The sequence below is a fragment of the Natrix helvetica genome (genome assembly GCF_964273705.1).
Source record: "Natrix helvetica genome assembly, chromosome: 5".
Taxonomy (NCBI): Eukaryota; Metazoa; Chordata; class Lepidosauria; order Squamata; family Natricidae; genus Natrix; species Natrix helvetica.
The window spans coordinates 50,612,562-50,630,103 of NC_138551.1; positions in this window are offsets into that span (position 1 = coordinate 50,612,562).

Here is a 17,542-nt window from a genome sequence, read left to right on the forward strand (position 1 = left end):
TGGAAGATGAAATTCCTAAAATATAACTCTTGGTGACTTTTAATTATTCCTACCCAAATGTATTAACACCAGTGTCTATTCTATAATCTCCAAAGAATCTGTAAAATTCAAATTCTCCTAACCATAAAATATTGTTTGTACTTTCAAATTAATGTTAGTTCCTGGCGACTGATTGAACAAGTCCGTTTTTTTCTTGGCAAGGTTTTTGGATTTTTGAGTTGCTATTGTCTCTTTCATGGGGCAGAAAGTAAATGACTGGCTTTGTGACTAAGAAGAATAGAATGTATGGCTTTCAAATTTCTGGCCTGTGCCTTAACCACTACATCAAATGGCACACAAAACATGGAATTAGTATTATATGTATTTGTTGAAGATCTATGGAAAAAAGAAACAATTTTCCTTCAAAAAATAGTTTTCTTCTTGAAGCAAGAAAGAAAACAAATTGATAACTGTTGGCAAAAGAACTGCCTGGTTACTTGAGAAGTAATGTGAAGTTATCAGTGATGATTGTCTTGAAAAATTCTGCAATATATATTGGTAGGAAAAATTAACTACTGTACTGAAGTATTAGGTGTACACTAACACCTAAGCAGTATATTGTGGGCATATATTAATGCTCCAATTAACATGAAAAAGAAATTGTGAGAGGAAATAATAGTTTAATTTCCAGACAGATCTATCCTACTATGACAGCCTACTAAGAACAAATGCAATTAAGTGATGGGGGTCAGGGGGGGATGTCACAGCAGAGGACAGAAATGGTTGTAGAGCTGCTGAATAGTGCTTTTTTCTACATCCTGCCTAATTTCATTAATATCTTTCTCCTATCTGAGTTGCAAAATCAACAGTAGCAGTTCAAAAATAAAACACAGTAGGATGGGTACTTCAATATCTTCTATCTATGCAACTAATTAGCAAGTCCTTTTTTAATGACTTGAATATGATAGAACAGAAGAGAAAAGAATTCTTTATTGGCCAAGTGTGATTGGACACAAAAGGAATTTGTCTTCAGTACATAAGCATAACATGTTAACATTAACCTGTTTAACATGTTAGCTTGCTGCCATCATGCATTTAGTACCTCAGTATCATGACATTTCTATGTATTATAATTGCCCAGCTTAAATGTTTAAAATCTAGCTCAATTACATGTTCCATTTATGCTTCAATTTTTAATGCGAAGTAGACTACCAAGACTATGAACAACATAGTGCCATGTTCTACTAGTTTTCATAAAATAAGACGCTGTATTACTGAAGTATCTCATTGGTACCATCTGGAAATAAATAGTCTTGGATACAAGGACATTATATTGATCTCAAGGAGGATACCAGAAGTTTCTGCTGAGCTTTCCATAGCAAGATTAGGTAGTTAATGTGTTATATGTGCAATGGAACTACAGCTAAGATGAAAAGAATAAATCTAATTAACTAATAATTGAGAAAAGGACATATTTAATAGAATAAACATTGGATATTCACATACTATGACCAAAGGATAATTAGCTTTCCTACTGGTAAATTTCAAAATGATTTCCTGTCCCTGCTTCTTAAACTAAAATATCAAATATATATTACCCCACCCCCATCCTGGATATAATGATTGTCTTACCACAAAATCCACACTCTACGTTTTAATTGACTAATTAAACCAGGCATTTGCCTAGTGCAAGATATGGATTAAAACTTTGCTGGATGTGCACAAACATTGCATGAGCTTAAAAGAATTGACCAATTGGGGACAATGTTTGTAACAGTGGCTATTAGCCAGTGCTCAGCAAAGAGGGTTAAGGCCAAATGTTTCCCTCTTAAGGTTAACAGGATGTGTGAGAGATGTAATGGGAATTGCTTTAATGCAAGTTATCCATAGGCAACTTATTTAAATAAACCTATACTACATACTGAGAGACAAATTATTAAGGAGATGAACCATTCTCATTGGATAAGCAAAAAAAATAAAATAGGACAAAATTGTAGTAACAAGGGAACAGGCCACATATCAGGCTGTGAATCTAACATTGGAGAAAAAAGCAAATAAAATAAAATAAAATCCAAATTATTACAACAACAAAAGGCTCACAGTTAAATTAATTGAGGGAAAGTGGGGGAGTTTTTTCACAGCGGGAAACTTCTGCTAACCATTGCTTTGCTTGGGCTGTTAAGCTGACCCTAATAATTGAAATGAGAAGCATTTTTAACATATTTCATGGAAATGTGTAAGAGTTTTATGCTCTGTTGTTGAACCACAAGGACTGCCAATATTCAATCTTCTGAGCCTGAGAAGGCGCGTTGGCTTACCTGAACAGCCTTCTCTGTGCGCTTCGGGAGAGTCCAAGCATAGATTAATTCTGTCTGACTGCCCTGGACTAAATTGAAAGATCTTTAGCTATGCCTCCGCTGCTGGGACCTCAGATTTTTTCGATGAAGGCGTGGACTGTACGTCTGTTCAACAGTGGTTCCGTTGTGTCTATCACAGGTTCAATTCAAAATTAGTTCACATAAGTCGGTCAGTAATAGATCACATCAACGAAGCTGGAAGCTGTGAGAGACCCTAGGGTGGGGTTGGACTCTCCCGCAGCCAACAGAGAAGACTGTAAACCAATGTTCCTTCTCCTGTGTGCTGCTTGGAGAGTCCAAGCATACCCCAGCTAAATGTCACTAGGGCGGGGAGTAATCGAGTCAATGGCCATTCCAGCGGGATGAATACCCTGAAGGACTCGACTTCCAAACGCTGCTTCCGCTGACGCAAACTTGTCCAGTTTGTAATTTCGCACAAACTGAGATGCGAAGCCTACGTTGCCGCCCTGCAGATTTCTTCTATGGGCCCCTGGGTCACCCAGACTGCTGTGGATGTGGTGCTTCATGTGGAAAGGGCCGTGATGTGGTGATGAGACTGAAGCTCATAAGCAAGGATACAGGCGCGCAACCATCGGCAGATGGTGGCAGAGGTGACTTTACATCCCATAGTGGCCGGCTGAAAGGAAATGAAAAGAGATTCCAAACACCTGAACGATACCGTACGCCTGATATACTTGAAAATGGCTCTGTACACGTCGAGCTTGTGCCATCTGCCTTCTCTTGGAAGTATAGGGTGAGGACAGAAGTCCGGAAGGATGACTTCCTGGCTCTGATGGAAACAGGAGTTGACTTTAGGAAGAAACGCAGGGTCCAAGCGGAGGACAACTCTGTCCAGGTGGATGAGGCATAGATCCTCCCTGACTAACAGTGCCGCCATCTCCGATATCCTTCGCCCAGATGTGATAGCGGTCAGAAAAATCATTTTGAAAGTCAGGTGTTTCAAGCTGCAAGAACGGAGAGGTTCAAATGGTGGACTGATCAGTGCCCTGAGTACAATGTTCAGCTCCCAAATTGGATATCTATGGACGACTGGGGGCCTCAGGTTGGTGGCTCCCTTCAGGAAACTTCGTACTCTGGGGTGACGTGCCAGAGGAAGGTGCTCGCTGGGAGCCAGGATGGTGGAGAGTGCCGCTACCTGGCAATGAAGGGTGTTAGCTGCCAGCCCTTGATCCAACCCCTCCTGCAGAAAATCCAAGATCTGTGGAATGGAAGTGAGACTAGGTCAATATGTGCTTTCGTACACCACTTCACAAAAGCTGACCAGGTGGAATCATAAATTCTGGTAGTAGATGGTTGTCGCGACGCCTGGATGGTTTGGATGACCTTTGTGGAGATCCTGTCCCTCTCTAGGAGGTCCCTCTCAAGTGCCAGACAGCCAATTGGAGCCACTGAGGCTCCGGATGGGATAGGGCCCCCTAGCTGAGAGAGACCTCTTCTGGAGGGATTCTCCACGGTTTGGCGATTGATAGGCTTATGAGATTGGAGATCCATGCCCGTCTGGGCCAAAACCGCGCTACCAGAAGCACCTCCACTTGTTCCAAGAGGATCTTGCGAATTACCCTGGGAGGGAGTGGTAATGGCGGAAACGAGTAGAGTAGGCTGGGTGGCCAGCAGCAAAGAAGGGTATTGACTCCTGCTTGTGGGGAGCGGAATCTGGAGAAGAAGCGAGGGAGATGCGTGTTCTCCGAGGTGGTGAATAGGTTGACTGATGGACGGCCGAACCTCTGTGTGATTTTGAGGAAAAGGTCCGGGTGCTTGCGCCACTCCGAGTGATTGATGTTGGCTCTGCTCAGCCAGTCCGCCTGGATGTTGCTCACCCCGGAAATGTGCTCTGCTTGAAGAAACGACAGATGTTTCTCTGCCCACTTCCCCAGCCGTTCTGCCTCCGCCATCAACAACTTGGATCGAGTGCCCCCTTGGCAGTTGACATGCGCCTTGGTGGCTACATTGTCCTTGAGGAGCATTACATGGTGACCCTGAATGGTTGACTAGAATTGAAGAAGAGCTAGTCATGCTGCTTTTAGCTCCAACCAGTTTATGCTGTGCTTGAGATCTCTGGCAGACCACCTGCCCTGCGCAACTTGATTGTTGAGATGGGCTCCCCATCCAAACAGGCTGGCGTCTGTTGTGATGGTTAGACGATCTGGCTCGCGTAAGAGACTGCCCTTGGTTAACGCAGGAGACTGCCACCAGTGCAGGGATCGTTGAACCTTGTGAGGAACAAGAATCAAGGCAGGAGAGTTGCTAGCTTTGGCCCTTTGATTGGGGGGGGGGGAGACACCATTGTAGTTGTCACGAGTGCAACCTCGCCCATGGCACAATCGACAGGCAAGATATCAATTTGCCTAGAAGCTTCAACAACAGGGGAATAGGCACACTTCGTGAAGTCCGCACTTGTCATACCAGACATCTGTTGCTGGAAATCCGTTCCTGAGGTAGGAATACTTGGCAACTGGCAGTGTCTATTATGGTCCCGAGATGCAACAACCTGGTGGTGGGAGTAAGGTGGCTTTTCTCCAGATTGACGGAGAACTCATGGTCTTGAAGAGTTCTCATCATCACCTGGAGGTCTCAGGCCGCTTGTTGGCAAGAAGACAACTGGATGAGGATGTCATCCAGATAGGCTTGGAGCCACACTGGACGTGACCTCAGTGACACCACAGCTGCCAGGACCTTCGTAAAGGTCCTGGGGGCTGATGATAGGCCGAATGGCAGAGCCCTGTATTGATAATGGTGGCCTGCGTAATAAAATCTCAGGAACCTGCGGTGAGCTCTGCGAACTGAGATGTGGAGGTATGCTTCTCTGAGATCTATTGATTTAGCAGATCTCCTGGTCTGATGCAGCCCAGTATTGACTAGGTGGCAGTTTAATTTCTTTAGATCTAATATCCCTCTCCACCCTCCCAAGTTCTTTGGAACCAGGAACAGGATGGAGTAAAAGCTTGACCTTTCTTGTCCCACTGGCACTGGTTCTATGGCCCTTATTTCCCAAAGGTGCTGGATTTCCTGCTCCATTAGGGCCCTTTTGGTTGGGGAGGAGGGGGTGGGGCAGCGGATGAAGTGGCGAGGAAGAGGGGAGATGAATTCCAGGGTCAGACCCAGTCGGATTGTTTGAAGCACCCACTAGTCTGACGTGGAATAGCTGCAGGCGGCCTCCAATGGGAGCTGTCTGCTGGTCGTCACTTGTAGCGACGGAAAGGCCTGGAACCTGATCCACTGTGAAAGGGCCATTTGGAAAAGGGCTGTTGTCGACCCCTGTCCCGAAAGGATGGTCCTGGGACTGATCAGAGCCCTGTGCATATGGAACTGTTCCATGCTAGTAGATGGTTCAGGGGTGCGAAAGGGCTGCTTCCTGAAATAACCGGAGCCTCTACGCTCTACCTTCTTGGTCACAGAAGGCATGACTTCTTTTTATCTTTATTTTCGACAAGGACCAGGTCTAAGACCTCCCCAAAAAGCTTCCCTCCCTTAAAAGGGGCAGAGGCCAACTTCCACTTGGACCTCATATCGGCATTCCAGTGGCGTAATCACAGGAGCTGCCTAGAGGTGACATTGGAGGCTAAGGCCCTGGAAGCGAACTTGGCGGAATTTAGAGTGGTGCCTGTGTATTCCACAGCCGCTATAATTTTGTTCAACTCCTGTCTCAACTTGATGTCACCCACTGGAAGTTTGGAGGCCAGTTGGCGAAGACAAAGGAGAGACACCCTTGACAGGAATGCGGCAGAGGTGACCGTCTTTATCACCCACGCAGCCGCCTGATGGGTCTTATGACAGGCCTTTTCTTACCTTTTGTCTTCCGCCTTCAAGCCGTCTAGGAGGTCAGGTGGTAAGATGGAAGAGGAGGTGAGGGCCTGCACTGGTGGGTCCACCTGGGGCAACTTTAGGATATCCTCCAAGGTCGGATCCACAGTATACAGCTTCCTGTCATTGTTGCTAGGCGTGGCAAGAATACCAGGTTGCGCCCACTGGCACTGCACAACATTAAGAAATAATTTTGGGACCGGTACAATCTCTTGGGGAATGACAGGCTCATCAAAGAGCCCTTCACTGTGATCTGTTGGATCTGTAACGATCTGGTCAGGCACAGAAACCCCTAAGTGGGTGGCTGTTTTAGCCTTGTTCAGAATAGTCTTGAAAGAATTATGCTTAAATAGTCCAGCAAAAGCTGGTTTGCCTGGGACAGTAGCCTCATCCCCGGAGAACTCCTGCTCAGGCAAGAAGTCCTCATCCACCGCCGAGTCTTTGCTGTCCAGCGAAGAGTGAAAAGAGAGAGACCTGTGGCCCGGCTGCTGGGGTAAACCCTAGTGGAGCTGGACCTACAAGAGCTTTTAGATCTCTGTTTCAGACACTCTGCAATGCCCTGGGAGATGGCCCTGGCTACCAGCTCCTGCATTTCCGGGGATAGAGCGGGTCCCTGATCCTCCACGGGCCTGGCCCGCTTAGTGGTCTGTGGCAAGGGATGTTGAGGAGCTAGAGGCCTGGCCAGAGGGAGGCCTTCCTCCACATCAAGGGGACAATGGAAAAGATCTGCATTGACTGCCATTGATGGCCCGGGAAATCCTGCAGAGACTGAAGACTCATCAGAGGAGAATTCCTGGACCTCATCCTCCCTGTCAGACATAGAGCGGTCTGTGATGATGGGATCTGGCCCCTCCAGTGGATCCCTCACGGGGGATTCCAGGGAAACAGTTGTGATTTATGCTGGGCCTTTTCGAATTGTTTTTCTAGCGTTTTTTGGCTAGAATCCCTTTGGGGAGAGGGGGCGGTCTCGAAATCAAATAAATTGAATTGAATTGAATCTGAGGACTGCCATGCCCTGTGTCTTATCCTGCTTTTCTCCCCCGTCTTGCTAAGGGCCTCTGAAGCTGCCCTGCTGGCTTGCCTGGCAAACCCCTGCTGTTTGAGGGCACTGGCTGGTCTGGGGCCTCAGGGGCTTGCTCTGCCATGGTAGGAATGTTTGGGTGTCCTGGCACAGGCAGGAATTGGCTCACTCACCACCCGGAGAAAGGCTGATTGTGTGGCTGGTAATCAAAGGTCCTCGTGGTGGGAGTCTAAAGGCTCCCAGACATCTGCGGGTGGGAGAGGCAGGAGTATGGCCGAGAGGAGGTCAAGACTGCACTGCCACGCCAAGTAGCAGGCTGCACAAGTGGCTGGGAAGGTAACCCGCAGGATTGCCAGATGGAGAGACTCCTGTGGCTGTCTTCTAAGTTCAGTGTCGATTGGGCACCTGCAACGACGACAAGCGGCAAAAGGGTGCACTTTGCAATGTCCAAAATGGCCACCACGTTGAAAGGGCAGGAAACCATGTACTTCAAAATGGCCACTGCTCCCAAATCAGCCAGAAAATGGCCACCACAATGAAGAACAATCTTAGAACTCGGCTGGTCGCATGAAGAAAGGAGACGATAGTGCAAGCGGCTGGGTCCCACACCACTGACCGCGGCACTCAGATAGAGCCAATCGTGAGGGGCATCGGCACTCTGACCCCCTCGCACCACTCGCAGCCACCCAACAACCGCGCGTACCCGAGCAGAGCCCACAACACGTCAGTTGGTAGCTCGGTAAGGTAAGGGAGAAAGGAAAAAAACCCTGTAAAGGCTCACCTCTCTTGGCAAGGGAAATGAAGAGAAAAGGAACATTTTTTAAAGAAATGCTAGTTGGAGAGTCCAAGTAATAGCTAATTGTTGGAATCATGTTCGAACACGTCCACTGGGCTAGACTGAATTGAAAAAATCTGAGGTGCCAGCAGCAGAGGCGTGTCTAAAGATCTTTCAATTCAGTCCAGGGCAGTCAGACAGAATTAACCCATGCTTGGACTCTCCAAGCAGTGCATAGGAGAAGCCAATTGTTTTGTTATTACACACAAACTTCCATGAACATTTCTCACCATTGATAAAATCTATTCAAATTATTTAGAAAATTTATTTCCTGATGTTTAAGAAGATTACTTAATCACATTTTGGTATTCCAAGGACACTAAAGTCAAAGCTTCTCCATATTTGTCTGGTGATGCAGTAAGGTGCAATAGGCTGAATTTAATAGAATATTATTGCACTAATAAAAACTCTCTGCAAGTGAGGAAGTCCAGTTAAGAAAATTTGTACAGGTAATCCTCATGACTGGTCATTCATGGACTGTTCACAATCACAAGGGCCTTGGAATGGATGCTTTCCAGTCCACAAGGTGTTTCCAGCCATTGCAAAATATCCCCCCTCCAAGTCACAAGATGGCTTTTCAGGCACTTGGCAACCTATTTGCATTTATGACGAGCTGCCAAGTGCCCGCAATCATGTGATTTCCTTTTGCAATCTTCTCTGTCAGTTTCCCAAGAAAGTCAATGGAGAAATGGATAGGGAAGGTTGCAAATGGAAGGAACATTTACTTAGGGACCTGCAGGCTTGTGACTTTTAAGTAAGGAAATTTGTTATGTAGATGGTGACTAAATATTCTATAATTATAATCACTGTCTTCTTCCATTGAGAAGTGGAGGAGGGGTTTAGGCTGAGAGAGGGTTAGAAATTATTTTGTCCCCAAATCTGTCTTTATTGGAGGTTCTAACGTAAGCAAGGACTTCTAGGGTGCATTTCCTAGTCAGGACCAATATGGAAAATGCATGGGAGTAGGAGAACTAGAACCAGTAAGCCAAATCTGGCAGGGAAAGTGGATGGAAATGCATCAAGGATACATTATTATTTTTTCAGGGATGTTTGGTTCAGTCTGGATTGTGTTACATCTGTTCTTATTCTTCATCCCTTTATTGGTTTGCTTGCTTGGTCTGTTCCCACGTTGAGGATTGCCTGCTTTGGTATGCAAAATACAACCTTCTGTAACTTGATGCAGCTAGCCTGTATCCTTTACTCTCTATTACTCCAGAGTTGGCTTTGCTCTAACACCACATACTCCAAAACTACTTGGATCTTGTAACCCCAGTTAAAAGGAGACCCTGCAGCTATTTGTTTCAATGCTTATTTCTGGGGAAGGGGAAGCCCCCACCCTATGCCCTATTCAGAATTTCAGATGAAGAAGTAAACTCCCTGTTCAAAAACAGCTAGTGGCATTGTAACTAGCTGCCCAGTTAAACTATTTTTCCAGGAGGAACAACTATACTCAGAAACACTTGAGCTGAAGCCTAGTTGCTGAGACAATGAAAATTCTAGGGTGGGGAAGGGAGATATTTTCTTGGCGTTTACAATAGACACAGAGCCTTCTCTTGCTACCCCATGTCTAAGCAGCAATGCCTGAGGATATATTGGGAGGACATAAATTTTGCTCTTCTACGATGCTGCTTTATATCACCAACTGTATGGCCTCAATGGTCAGTACAGTCTATTCTAATTGATAACTGTTCTTCCGAGACTCAGGCAGGAAGGTCTTTCATAACAGCCACCAGCTGATCTTTCAACTGGGGGTATCAGCATAGGATCTGATGGGAGATAGGTGCTCTAGCACCAAATGTCCTATTTTTGGAAGCTGTCTAGAGCAGTGTTTTTCAACCTTGGCAACTTGAAGATGTCTGGACTTCAACTCCCAGAATTCCCCAGCCAGCATTCGCTGGCTGGGGAATTCTGGGAGTTGAAGTCCAGACATCTTCAAGTTGCCAAGGTTGAAAAACACTGGTCTAGAGCTAGTGAATGGGCACAATAAAAATGCAAAAATGAAATAAAATAGTATTTGATTGCATTATGTAAAAATGAGGTAAAAATGAAATAAAACACTATGATTGCATTATTCAACTGCTCTGCTGCCATAGTATTCAATTAGATCTGCACTGCACGCATAAAGGCACCATGTTTTTTTCAAAAAATCTTTTACCCAACGTAGCAACTATAGACACATATCCAAGAGCAGCAGAAGACTGGGATCTGGGTGTTCAGGTGATGCCACCTTTCTATAAAGCTCACACAAGAACAACAATATGGAACAACAATCTATATAAATTCCAAATATTATTACCAGCAAGTAGGCAGTGTCCTAACACCAGCTTTGGCATCTCTCGCCCCATCCCGTGTCAGCAACAGGGCTGAAAGCTTTCCCACTGTCCTCTCTGTGATTTTTTTATAACAGCTTTGATTCCTCACTAATAAACTTGCTGATCTTTCTACAGCTGCCTCAACAGAATTTTTGTTTGGGCCCAAGTGAAAGTAATGGGGGTGGAGTACAGGGAGGAGGACATAATGTTTAATTATAAGAAATGATTGAAATAGGCATAGACATACCCTGGGTGCCTCTGCACTGCAGCAAGCTCTAAACTTGTTATCCTTAATGGTTTAAATTTCACTGTGCTAATCATTTCAGGACACAAGCCTTTCTTGATAACCTAATGAATTATTCCAACATCCTTCAGCAAAAAAAATATCCTCCATGACAGCACTAATTACAAGACATTTTCCCAGTGCTTATGCAAAATATGACAGAGCAGCAGCTCAGGGAATTGCAAAAAAAAAGGGGGAAAAAGAAAAAGAAAAAAAGAGGGAGGAGGGGAGAAACCCACCCTAACACTGCTTCTAATTTCCACCGAGAAACTGACAAACACCTCTCTTGCATCTCTCCCAGCTCTCAAGTAAGATTTAACTTTCTCATTTAGTTAATTACCGAGTGAGGATCATCATTTTCCCGGATCGGAGCGGCACAGAGCCTTTATCGTGTTAACTTGTGAACTTGATCGATGGCTGCTGCTAAAACTTAATAACTTCACCCCCTGGCAAATTGTAAGATAAATATAATAGGAGAAACTCTGACAGTAAAAACCTGCCAGAAATGAGTGCTGTGTTTATGTTTCTTTGCAGGCACCAAAAGAAGAGATTGGGAGAGAGGGAGAAAGAGAAATTGGGAGAGAGATTGGGGTGGGGGTGGGGGCAGAGAGACAGAAAACGAGAACAAAACAAAATCCAACAAAACAGGGATAAAAAAGCCAACAACAGCTTATTACTGGATATATGTTACTTGTATTTAAAGAGACCAAAGGCACTAATACCCATGGTCTATGTACCTTTCAAACTTTGCTGAGGACATAAAAGGCAAAAGCAAAACAAAGCGGGGAGAGATACAGAGGTGGGATGGAAGGAGAGATGATAGGCAAAGGTGTTAGGTAGCCAAGTGTACAACAAATGACCAATCACACTAATCACTTTATCTGACCTAATAATATAAAAGGCTTTTTAACATACAAATTATTGATTGTTGGATTTATTTCCTACATTTCCTTTAGCTGAAGGCAGTACAGTGCTGATATGTAATACTTCTTTCATGCAATTTCTTTAAATCTGAGATAGCTGGGGGTGGAGGGCAGGATTAAAGAGTGGTGACTGCCCTCAAACCCTAACCCTAACCCTTCCCCGCTTCTACTGCTGAGTTAAATCTGGGTCTCCTTGGTCCTAGTTCAGTAACTGCTACATAAGACAATCTGAACAATGAAGTAAGAAAATGCAACTGAAATGAGGCTAAATTGAAACTTAGCAAGATAGAGCTGCAATTTGTCCACAGCATTTCCTAGTCATTCCCTCACTGATTACAGCTACTACAGGAAGGTTTTGCCCAGTTGCAGCTCACCTGGAATGGGAGGAGATTGCCATCATTACCCAGATCCTTATTCACCTAGACTACTGCAATAGATTCTTACATGGGACTGCCTTTAAAGAACACTTGAAAATTGCAATGTGTCAGGATCCAGCAGGCCATTTGCTCACCTTTCATATAATATATATGCTTGGGAACTTGTACTGGCTCCCAGGAATTTTTTTCAGGTGGAATTTAAAGCACTGCTGCAGATAAAGATCTTGTCTTTTAATATTATATAACACTTTTGACCAACTCTTAAATGCTTATTGAGTCACAACATTTATCACTGCTTAAAGAACAAGTGCATAATTCAGATTCCCCCCTTTTCTCTCTCTCTCTGGATACATTTAAAGGTACACTAAGCCAGGCTACTTAGAGAATAAATTCCTAAATATTTAAAAATATAAGACTTAAAGGTAATGAAAGTGCAAGATGCATATATTTTTACAAATGAATAGACTCATTTCCTACAAATACTTATTAAACATTTCTGTTACTGTCTTTTTAAATGAATGCTTTTTTTAAACTGTCTAAATATACATTTTTGTAAATTTAATTTCTCTTTTGCATTTTTGCTACGTTGCTGCATACTGCAACACTGACTTTTAAGAGGAAGATAGAAACGACTGTTCTGGGTATCTAAAGAGAATCTGCTGAAGGTCCCAATCAGTGGTGAGATTCAAACTTTTTAACTACAGGTTCTGTGGGCGTAGCTTGGTGGGCATGGCAGGGGAAGGATATTGTAAAATCTCCATTCCCGTGCCACTCCAGGGGAAGGTTACTGCAAAATCCCCATTTCCTCCAGATCAGCTGGGAGGCAAAGAATAGATGGGGGCAGGGCAAGTCAGAGGTGGTATTTACTGGTTCTCCAGAACTGGTGAGAACCTGCTGAATACCACCTCTGGTCCCAATCCTTGTGAAGTTCATGAAATATGACTAGATGGCAGGCCTCCTTGATGCTCCCTTCCCCCACCTCTTTGGAATATTCTCTTTCTGAAGGTACAGCTGTCTCGAAATCTCCTTCCATTTGGACACAAGTGAAAACAATCTTGTTCAATCATGCTTTCATGGAGTTTGTGGTTATTTAATTCATTGGGTTTTTGTATTTATATTTTATTCAATGCTTACATGTCTCCAGTCCATCAAGATTGGAATAAGAAATAAATATTAGAAAGTAGACATATTAAGTGTTATGAACAATTTGGTATTTAGAAAAATTTTCATTCCTAACTGCATCCTGAACAATATTATGTTCTTTTCTTTATGAACCTTTTATAGAAAACAATACATCCTAAGAGTTCATGTGATTACATTATTTTCTGTCTTTAATCTATTAACTCAAAAATAGTTCAAAATATATTTTCTTAAAGTGGAAATATAAAGGATATAACTATTCAAGAAGGTTTTACTTCTGATTTGGGAAACTTGGCCGGAATAGTTCAAACATCTTTAATACACTTTGCACACAATAAAGATACTTGGTTATCTTTTTTACTGATGAATTTGTCTTGCTAACATGTGGATGACAGACTCAAACCAGCAACACTAATTCTTCAAGCCACTCAGTCCATTTATTTTTATTTCAGAAACTGAAAGGGTCCAATTTCCCTCTCTCTCTAGAAGCCCAACTTGTGCAAATTCATTCCAGGGGTTTAATTGATGAAAGACCTGCTCAACCAGTGTTGAATCACCCTCTCCACATCGTGAGCTCACTGAAACATTTAGAAATCCTGTGCATCTTAGCAGTAAATCACCTGAAGTGTCAAAACCACCACTGTGAAAGAATGTCAAATACTCATTATTAGTTATATCCAAATATAAATACTTAATCTTGTTGGGCAAAACAGGGAGAAGTTAATCTTGTTCCTATTCTTCTCAACAAGACTTATTTTGCACCCACACATGGCTTCCAATTATGCAGTAAGTTTTGATGAATGATGTATCTCAGTTAAGTCTTGCCGTTACTTTGAACTAGGCAGACTGTTCTAACTGGGATGAAAGGAATGAGCAATTTGAAAACTTCAGCCTTTATCTTCTCTCTTCCCATTGGTTTTATTGTGTCCACTTCTACCTCTATTACTTTTGATTATGGCCCCAACTTTTGCAACAGTGTCAGCTTTATAGAATATGTTAGCAATATACAATCAATTTTACAGGTATTTTTTTTTCCTAGACAGAAATCTGGAATTTCATTCAAGAAGCACAGCATGAAAACCTATGCCATGTTCAACATACATGATATGGCTGACCTGAGAAACAGATAAACATCTTGCTTTAGCATTTTTTACAGCACAATCCTATCCACAATCTCTGATATGCTGAAACCTGAAATAAAATTATTTGAATCACAACAATTTTAAAATATATTCACAGAGTACTTAAAGACTAAATTAAGTTAAATGGTCTTTTTTAAAAACAACAACACTGCTTTAAAGTATTCAAAATTATATCTTGAAATATATGTGAGCTAATACAATCGTTCTTTTTAATTAAACCAAGAGCCAATGAGCTATTTAAAATATCTCTTGGGTTACACACAATCTATGGTATCTTTTGCTGCCCAAAGAGGTGAAAACATTTTTTTTCAGATTTTCAATCAAGGTATTATAAAAGTCTTAATTACATCTTCCTTTAGCTATATGTGGCCCATGAAAAGTAGAGTTTGTGCAGTTATAAAGAAAATGCCTGCTGCAATACTAAAGGCAGATTTCTCCCACATAGGTAAACAGCAAAGAGGAGCAGAGAAAGGAGATGGAAAACTTAAAGCAGTTATACTTGATGTTTCAAACAGTCTAATAAAGTTTAATTGTCTGGAATGTACTATTTCTTCCTGTGATATAGGTCTCCCATTTGGTTGTTAAATGCTGGTAGAACCACCAAAATAAAACTTATATGCTGTTGTGAAAGAACTGGAAAGATTTTGCCAGCTTCAAATTTATCTTCGAAGACTGATCTGATACAGAATACTTTATTGCTAACACAATAACAAATGCAGGGAAGGAAATCAAGAGATAGAAGGAGAAACTGCATAACATGCTGATATACCTGGATGAATTTAGTGAATTGTTTTAAAAAATAATAAGCGACAAATTATTTGCCATAATTGAGGCAAAAAAGGAGTGCATGATGCTTCCAATTGAGAAATTTATTTCACATAGTTATATCTGTTTCTATGCAACTGCTATCCCAAGTAAGAATTATGGTATATCAAGAATGCTTCAAGTAAGTTTGAATCTCTAAATATATGTCCATTATTGTGGAAGAAAACCTTGCTAATAAGCATTAGTCATACAGACCTTGATTTCCTTATGTGTAGATGCCTTGTAGGAATCTTCTTAAAAAGAATTGCTGAGAAACAATTCCGTTCACACATGCAGGGTTCATACGAACCAATCCTCAAACTTGCTGAATTGTGACCATAATTCATTTTAATCAAGTTCAGATAAGAGTAAATCCTCACACAACCAAGAGGCACTGGTATCAGGTGTGAAAGACCAGGACCACATCCAAAGTTCCAATTAAACAGATTTATTGTTCATGCCTATGCACAGGAGTTTTCTCAACCAACAGTTAGCATCAGCTGGAAGCTACCTAAGGGTCAACTGAATTCAGTGAATTGGACTTAGTATGTTTGTGGCTATATAAGGATTCTACCCTGAGCCATCTTTTGCCCCCGTCCCCCAGCTCTGCCGCTCTTCTCTAGTTATTATCTACTTCTGAGGATATTGTCACAGTTTATAGGGAAAAGGAGGAACTGGTATTTTATCATTCAATCATGTTTTCTCTTGTTGTTAAGATGACAATTCTTAACTGAAACAAAAGTATCATTTGATTCAAGTGTTGCTTGGAATCCTATTCTTTTCATTTGAAATAAATGGCAACTAGGATTTTACTCATATGTAAAATGAAGAATGGACATTCTTAGAACAACTAATTCACAATTTAATTATTTGAAAAATAAACAAAAGCTGCATTTGTAAAACAATCTACCAAATGATGTTGATATGTCAGCATTTCCCCCTAGCGCTAGATACTTTCACAGAATCAAGTAGCTTCCAAGTATTTATTGGGAGAATACCCAAATAATAGACTTGTATTTCCTTCTTGATATTGAAAGATATGTTTTGAAATTGTGAATTGAATGAAAATCCTTTATGATTCTAACTTCATAGCAATCAAATTAGGAGAAGATGGAAATATCCAACTTGACATAAAAGCTAGAGGATACTTTTATTTTCAAATTATCCTAATAATTTCAGACTTAAGGATCTTCAGTGTTCTGAAATGAAAAATCCTACAAAACCGAAATCAATGGAGAACTGGGCAGAGAAGACAAAACTGGCAGATGATGAAGCTTCCCCAGAATCAATAGGTAAGTGGACAGGCAAGGTTGCAAGTGGAGGGGACATTGTATTTGAGGTCCATTCTCCCAGAGTGCCAGGGAGGTTGTGTTCCATTTTCTCCTTGCCTGTTTCATTGCATGGAGATTCCCAGAAAACTTTGGAAATGTCAGATAAGGCTGTTAGGGTGATGAACAGTTTATTTTAGTTCCTTGTTTTTTAGGTCAACAAAGTTCCTGACAGGATCACTGGCTCTGGCTCCATGAATTTCCCATAAATATTAAAGAATCTACTAGATTCCATAAAATCTTTAGGACACAAGCTTCTAAAGAATCCCCTCCTCTGCTACTTCATCAGATAACAGTGACTGTGACAGAACCATAACTCCTCACCCACATAAATATCTAGGTCACTTCCATTTCAAGCTGAACTAAAACCTAAGTTGAGGATATGTCCCACCCTATGCATTAATCCAATAAATTTGAGACAGATCCACAGTTGTCATGGAGTTCATGAAATTCCAAGCTGGCCGTGGCAATGAAGCTTTAATATTAACATTTGGCAATTGGGTGAATGTGGTATACCATCAGTATACCTTATCTGCCTTGTTGAACTAACACCAAATACAGGCTCTATAGTTTATCCTAGCTTGCTTACTGGTGAGCAAAATATTTATATGGACCCACAGTGACTCCCCCACCCCAGCAAGCACTCTAGTTTGAGTAGATGCTACATTGAGAAACCAGGCAAGCATAGTTCAACTATCTAAGCCACAATAATAATTACTAGATACATTTTATGGAAGAAAGAGATTTTACTGTAAATTGTCTTGGCATTTAACAGCATCATCAACAGCAAGAGAGGATCAAAAGCCATGCTACTATGTATCTATAAAAGAAGGAAGGAGGTAATGACAATTAACAATCAGAGGGAATGACAGCTATCTAAATCCTCTGGTTGTTTTAGATCTTGTGCTACTGTTATCTGTGAACAGAACAGCAATCGCTTGAATTGAGGCAGTACACTTTCCTCTTTCTTACTTTCTACTCTACAAACTTTGCATACATGCTAGCATAGAAAACAGAAGAGGATTAAGATTCCACAGAATACATTGAAAAAAACACCATTGAATCACCAAATGCAAAGGGGAATGAAATCAAGAACAGTGACCAAGCTCTCACTTTGTCCAAACCTGTGTTTTACTAGTAGGGGTATACCTTGGCACCTCCACACTCTCACTGGGAAACTCTCAACTCTTATATGGGAATACCCGGGTACAGGCTATAG